The sequence below is a fragment of the Halichoerus grypus genome, chromosome 8 (assembly GCF_964656455.1).
Source record: "Halichoerus grypus chromosome 8, mHalGry1.hap1.1, whole genome shotgun sequence".
NCBI lineage: Eukaryota > Metazoa > Chordata > Mammalia > Carnivora > Phocidae > Halichoerus > Halichoerus grypus.
Genome location: NC_135719.1, coordinates 62,915,048 through 62,922,109, shown reverse-complemented (window position 1 = coordinate 62,922,109; position 7,062 = coordinate 62,915,048). Strand labels below are relative to the sequence as shown.

General features: G+C 33.6%; 1 pseudogene; it reads left to right on the top strand.

Moving 5' to 3' along the window:
- Nucleotides 1-5,293: 5,293 nt before the first annotated feature.
- LOC118542031 (transcription factor BTF3 pseudogene) lies at nt 5,294-5,890 on the top strand (annotated as a pseudogene).
- Nucleotides 5,891-7,062: the final 1,172 nt, after the last annotated feature.

The window sequence follows — 7,062 nt, the reverse complement described above, 5'->3', positions numbered from 1 at the left end:
AACTTTTAATACCTTAACACATAATAAGTTCTGATTTTAAAGCACTTTGTCCAGAAGAAAGGAAGAAAGGAAAAAAAAATACACTGACTGAACCAAGTGGCCTAATGTTTTATAATCTTAAGGGGGAAAAAAATCCTTTTTTTCTTTCCAAGACATATTTCCCTGAAAACATGTTTTTTGTATTTAAAAAATAGAAGCCTTTGTTACTTTTGGAACATACTTTTGTAAAGTTAAAAATGTTTTCCAAATTTAAGCCTGGACACCTCAATTTATTTTAACAATGGGAGTTAAGATGCTATTCCAAAAGTAAATTGATTTTACTTCTCAGATGAAATCAATGTACAGAGATATTTAAAGCTGGAACATGGCATCTCTAGAAATCCAAGCTATCCTGCTGGAGATGTGGCAGATCCTTGGAGGCACTATGTGAAAAGAAAGGCTACATAGGGAATAACTGAAGTACCCCTGTCAATAGCACCAAAGCCCCAGACAAGTTAGAGAGACCTTCTTGCACTTTCTAGCTCAACTTAGCCACCAGCTGAATACAGCCACAACAACAAACCGAGTTAACATCCCTGGAAGCAGCTATAGAAAATATTTAAACTGGGTACCACATAATCTTTATAGTAAGCAACCAGGTAGTTGACTGAATAGTTTTCATTGTCTAGTCAGTGATTCTGTTGTAATATGAAAGTAACCATACTTGACAGCTTTTACCATATATGAGAAAACTGGAGCAGTGCCTGGGTGGCTCTGTTGGTTGAACATCCAACTCTTGATCTCAGCTCAGGTCTTGATCTCAGGGTGGTGAGTTCAAGCCCCGTGTTGGGCTGCACACTGGGTATGGAGCCTACATTAAAAAAAAAAAAAAAGAAAAGAAAAAGAAAACTGAAGGTTTGCCAGTCATTGCTTTTTTCCCCAAGATTGCCAACATTAGGTCTTTAAATATAATGTGCACATTAAAAATAGTGAGTAGCATATTGCTCATTGAAGTTGGTTTGCAAATTGCTGAAAATCACCTTTTTATATCCATCTATTAGTAATAATAAGAAATACTTGGTATTTCAAATTTCAGTTTTCTAGCAAGCAAGGCATATCATTATAGTATATATATCATTCTATATAAAAGATTTTGATTATGGGTTGGTGAACAATTGATTATAATTAAATGATAACCAATCAGTCTTTTAGGGCCAGTGAATTTTTTTATTAAGTTTTTAATTTTAATTCCAGTATAGTTAACATATAGTCCTATATTAGTTGTGTGTGTGTGTGTGTATATATATATATATATATATATATATATATATTAGTATATATCAGGTGTAAAATATAGTAATTCAACAGTTCTATACATCACTCAGTGCTCTTCATGATAATAGAGGCAGTGAATTTGAATCAAGAGCTACTGCTTTTTCAATCTACCTGTATTAAGATCTTCTTTTCAAGGTGCAATGGATTGAATGTTTCTGCCCCCTTCCCCAAATTCATATGTTGAAATCCTAATTCCCAGTGTGATGGTATTAGGAAGTGGGGCCTCCGGGAGGTGATTAGTTCATGAAAGTGGAATCCTCATGGATGGAACTAGTACCTTTATAAGAAAAGAAACCAGAGAGATAATCTCTCCTTATATTGGTCAGAACTACACCACATGCTCACTCAAGCTAATCATTGACAAGGGTAGCTCAATCAGTACTTGCCTTTAAACTAGACTGACTTCCTTGAGGAGGTACATATCTGAATGAAGTCACATTTTGTTATATAAACAGAGAGGGGAGGAGGAGGGTTGATTAATATTTTTCAAACTTCAGGTTGCAACCCATTAAAGGATCATGAAATCTATTTAGTGAAATATAATCAACATTTTACAAAATGAAATAAAATGAAATAAAACAAATGATAACTTCATCATACTTAATAGGTGCTAATATGGTTTGTGAAACTTACGCTTCAATTGTGTGTGTGTATATTCAGTATGATGTAAGATGAATTTCTTAGTGCAGGTCAAAGTAAAAGAGTTTGAAAGCTGCTTGAATAGACAGCCAGCTGTGCCTGCTATAGAAAGTCCTCACTGGTCTTCTGAAAATTAGTTAAGGGAGTATCTGATCTGATTCTTCTCTACAAGACATGAGGTTTACCAGGCAAAAGAGATCCAAGAGTAAAAATTTTCTACAATACGTGGACTATCTAAAATACATAGGCTTATGTAATTATTTAAAAACAAACTACACAATAATAATAATAATAAAAACTGCCATCTAATGAGAAATTATGCACCTGGGATTTTACATGCAATTTCTTAATTTTCTCGGCATCCCAAGATTATGTATTGTCCTCATCTTAAGATGACAAAAAGCAACCAAACAAAGCTCATAGGTTAGTAATTTGGTGAAAGTTACCTAAGCAAATAACTAAGAGAACTTGGATTTAAATTTAGGTCTTTCTGATTTAAAAAAGCTCAAGTTTATTGACTACATTAATCTACCCCCACCCCCAATGCTCAAATGCCTCCAAACAATTTATCACCATAACAGCAGTTTTGTTCTATGGAACAATGACAGTGTAAATTTAAAGCCATTCTGAAATTATGCAAACAGAAGCAACCACAGAAAATATTTCATGTTTAACAAAGAAAGGAAGAAAACCCCACAAATTTCTAAGTAATTAAGGCTTTTTTATTGGTGATTTCAATGTGGAGTCATTGATTATTTCCCTTATTTCTAGTTGAAATTTTCCAATCAGTGAAAGAAATGGCGTACTATGTTTTATTCAAATCTAGGCATATGGTACAACCATTCTTCTATTGTAGACTATTGGATGAGTATTTGTGTTGATATAATAAGAAATTTTGTTCCAACTATAATTTTTATACATGAAATATACATCAGGAGATGAGCTGCTTATATATTTAGAATTTTTTAAAGTTCTTATTTCATTTTTTTCTGTTATAGATTTAGAGCCCATTTATCTGCTTGAAAAGTTGGATACAAATAGTTTTATTACTAAGTGCTTTAAAATGAACAACGTTGGGGCACCTGGGTGGCTCAGTTGGTTAAGCATCTGATTCTTGTTTTTGACTCAGATCACGATCTCAGGATTGTGAGATTGAGCCCTGCATTGGACTCTGTGTTGGCATGGAGCCTGCTTAAGATTATCTCTCTCCCTCTCCCTCTGCCCCTCCCTCTCTAAAAAATAAACAAATAAAAATAGAATAAAATAAGCAATGTTTCCCTCTTGGTGCCTCAAAGACCTTAAGACTGCCAAACCTTCCCTGTTTCACCCACTAAAAAAAACATGTACTACCTGTACATGTACAAGAACTGTAGCACTATGAATATAATAATGCAAAAAAGTAAAATTAATAATAAGTAACTAATGAATATGTGTTCACTTTACCAAAGATGTAGTACTATCTGACTAGAACTGTGGTTTCACCTTCTAAAATGAGAGCTGGAATGGATGTATACTGCTAACATTTGGGAACCTGATCTTCTGCCGTTATCAGCAATGTTAATCTTGAGAATTCTTCCTCCTCATTTGTGTTGAAAGATTAATAAATTCAGTGTAATTAAGATCACTAAGATTATGCAAGTATAATTTTTAATTTTTCTGTTGCATGTTAATTGACCCAAATGTACAGAGCATATTGCTTATAACAGAGTTATAAGAAGCTAACATTCTACTAGAAGCTTACCTGCCAAGAATACAATGCCCATTTAAATACCACAGCCAAAGGGAATCTATCATTCTTAGTGGCTTATTTAATATGCTTTAAGCCTGTCTGGCTGCTTCTAGTTATCTAACTTGTTCTCAGATGCTACTGTCCATGAGTAATTGTTATACTTTTGAGGTATCAGGCCATGTTAACACCACCCAGAAGAACACAGTTTGAAATGTAAATTTATTGAAAAACAAAAGTAGAATACATTTGAAATCCAAATTGCACATTTATTTATACAACAAATATCTATTGAGCATCCTCTATTTGGCAGATGTATCCACTCTGTTTGTGACTGTTCTTTAAAATTTTGATTTCCAAATGTTCATTATTAGTATTTAGAGATATGATTTATTTTGTGTATTGATGTTATATACTGTGAATTTGCTAAACTCACGTATTATGTGAGTTTTGTTTTGTTTTGTTTTAGGTTCCTTGGGATTTTCTGCATAGACAACCACATCAACTGTGAATAGACAGTTTTGTTTCTTCCTTTCCAGTAAGTATGCCTTTTATTTATTTATTTTTTTCTTGCACACTTGAGTTGGCCAGGACATCCAGTATAATGTTGGATAGAAACATGAGAACAAACATTCTTTCCTTGCTCCCAGTATTAGGGGAAAGCATTTAAACCTTCACCATTAAGCATGATGTTAGCCTTAAGTCATATGTGCATATGCATGTTTACACATGTTACCCATTATGAGGTTAGGGAAGTTCCCTTCTATTTGTAGTTTGTTGAGTTTATATGTAGGTAATGAATGGAATTTGAACTTTGTCAAATGCTTTTTCTTTTTTATCTGTGAGTTCTTTCTTCTTTAATCTGTTGAAATGGCGAAATACAACTTTCTAATTATATTTTCTAATGTTGGACTAGCCTTGCATTCCCAGGATAGACTCCACTTGGTTGTATTGTATTATCCTATTTATCTATTGTTAGATTTGATATATATTTTGATCAACATATCTGGTATGTTGAATATATTTGATATATTGCTAGTATTTTGTTGAAGATTTTTGCATCTCTATTTGTGGGGTATGTTGCTCCATAGTTTTTTAGTTATGTCTTTCTCTTGTTTTGGTAACAGAGTAGTAATAGCCTCCCAAAATGAACTGTGAAGTGTTCCCTCCTCTTGTGTTTTATGGAAGAGTTTGGGTAAGTTTGTATTTTTTCTTTCTTAAATGCTTAGTAGAAATGACCAATGGAACTATCTGGGCCTAGAATTTTCCATTTTGGGAAAGTTTATGAGTAAAATTCAATTCCTTTACAGATATAGGAAAATTTAGGTTAACCAACCTACCTTCCTTCTTTCCTTCCTTCCTTCCTTCCTTCCTTCCTTCCTTCCTTCCTTCCTTCTTCCTACCTTCCTTCCTTCCTTCCTTCTTTCCTTTCTTCCTCCCTCTCTGTCTCTTTCTCTCTTTCTTTCTTTCTGTGAGGTTTGGCAGTTCATCTCTTTAAAGAGTTAGTTCTCCATCTTGTGTCCCTCTGTGTACACCTAATCTCAGCTGGTCCCCTGAGACCCCCTGAGCGCCAACCCTATTCCCCCCGTGTGGTCCCATTTCTGCTCCAACAAGATGAAAGAAACTATCATGAACCAGGAGAAACTCACCAAACTGCAAGCACAAGTGTGTATTGATGGGAAAGGAACTGCTCGCCAAAAGAAGGTGATTCATAGAACGGCTACAGCAGATGATAAAATCTTTAGTTCTCCTTAAAGAAGTTAGGGGTAAACAATATCTCTGGTATTGAAGAAGTGAATATGTTCACAAACTAAGGTACAGTGATCCACTTTAACAACCCCAAAGTTCAGGCATCGCTGGCAGCGAACACTTTCACCACTCCAGGCCACGCTGAGACAAAGCAGCTGACAGAAATGCTACCCAGTATCTTAAACCAACTTGGTGCAGACAGTCTGATTAGTTTAAGAAGACTGGCTGAAGCTCTGCCTAAACAATCTGTGGATGGAAAAGTACCACTTGCTACTGGAGAGGATGATGATGATGAAGTTCCAGATCTTGTGGAGAATTTTGATGAAGCTTCCAAGAATGAAGCAAACTGAATTGAGTTAACTTCTGAAGAAGATAAAACTTGAAGAAGTTACTGGGAGCTGCTCTTTTATATTATGACTGCTTTTAAAAATTTTGTTGATGGATCTGAAAAAATCTAGATCTCTAATATTTTTAAGCCCAAGCCCCTTGGACACTGCAGCTCCTTTCAGTTTTTGCTTATACACAATTCATTCTTTGCAGCTAATTAAGCTGAAGAAGCCTGGGAATAAAGTTTGAAACAACTTTAATAAAGTTCTTTGTCTAGGGAAAAAAAAAAGAGTCCAACTCATCTGACTTGTGGAATTTATGGGCATTGAGGTGTTCATAGGATACTCTTATTATACTTTTAATGTCTACAAGGTCTATAGTCTTCTATTTTTTCTTGATTAATGTAGGTGGAGGCTTATCAATTTTATTGATTTTTCAAAGAATAAACTTTTTGTTACCTTGATTTCTTCTACTTTTTATTTCAATTTTACTGATTTATACTCTTATATTTATCATATTTATCATTTACTTTTTTGCTTGCTTTAAGTTTAATTTGCTTTTTTCTAGTATTTTAATATTGAAAATTAGATTATTGGTTTGAGATCCTTTTTATTTTCTAACATAAGCATTTAATGCTATAAATTTTCTTCTAAGCACTACTGTAGTTACATCGTATAAATTTTGATATTTTGTGTCTTCATTTTCAATCAGTTCAAAAATTTCCTTTGAGACTTCCTCTTTGACCCATGGATTATTTAGAAGTATGCCATTTAATTTTCAAACAATTGGAATTTTCCAGAAAGTTATTTATTTCTAATGTAGTTCTTTTTGATCTGAGAACAAATCATTTTGTTCAATTATTTTAAATTTGTTATGATTTGCATTATGACCCAGGATATGACATATCATTATGAATTTCCAGGAACACTTGAAAAAAATGTACGTTCTGTTGTTGTTGGAGTTTCCTTAAATGTCCAGTTGGTCGATGGTATTGTTTAAGTGGTCCATAATCACTGGGAGAAATAGATTGTAGTTGGCTTACTTCATCTTGGCAAGCAGTGGAAATTTAAGTTGGATTTTGAACCCAGATTTTTTTTGTTAATATTTTCATTATGCTATAATGAAACATTTAAAACCTTTTCTAAAAGCTCCCCAAATCCCTTATGTATTGTGCAACATAATTCTTGATTTTAAACTTATCTTTATACTGTAAGTTTTATTTTTGCTTAGAAGGGAAAAGTCAAAATCTACTTAGGAAATGTACAAGAACATTGTACATTGTACAAATGTACAAGAAGAATGTTTCT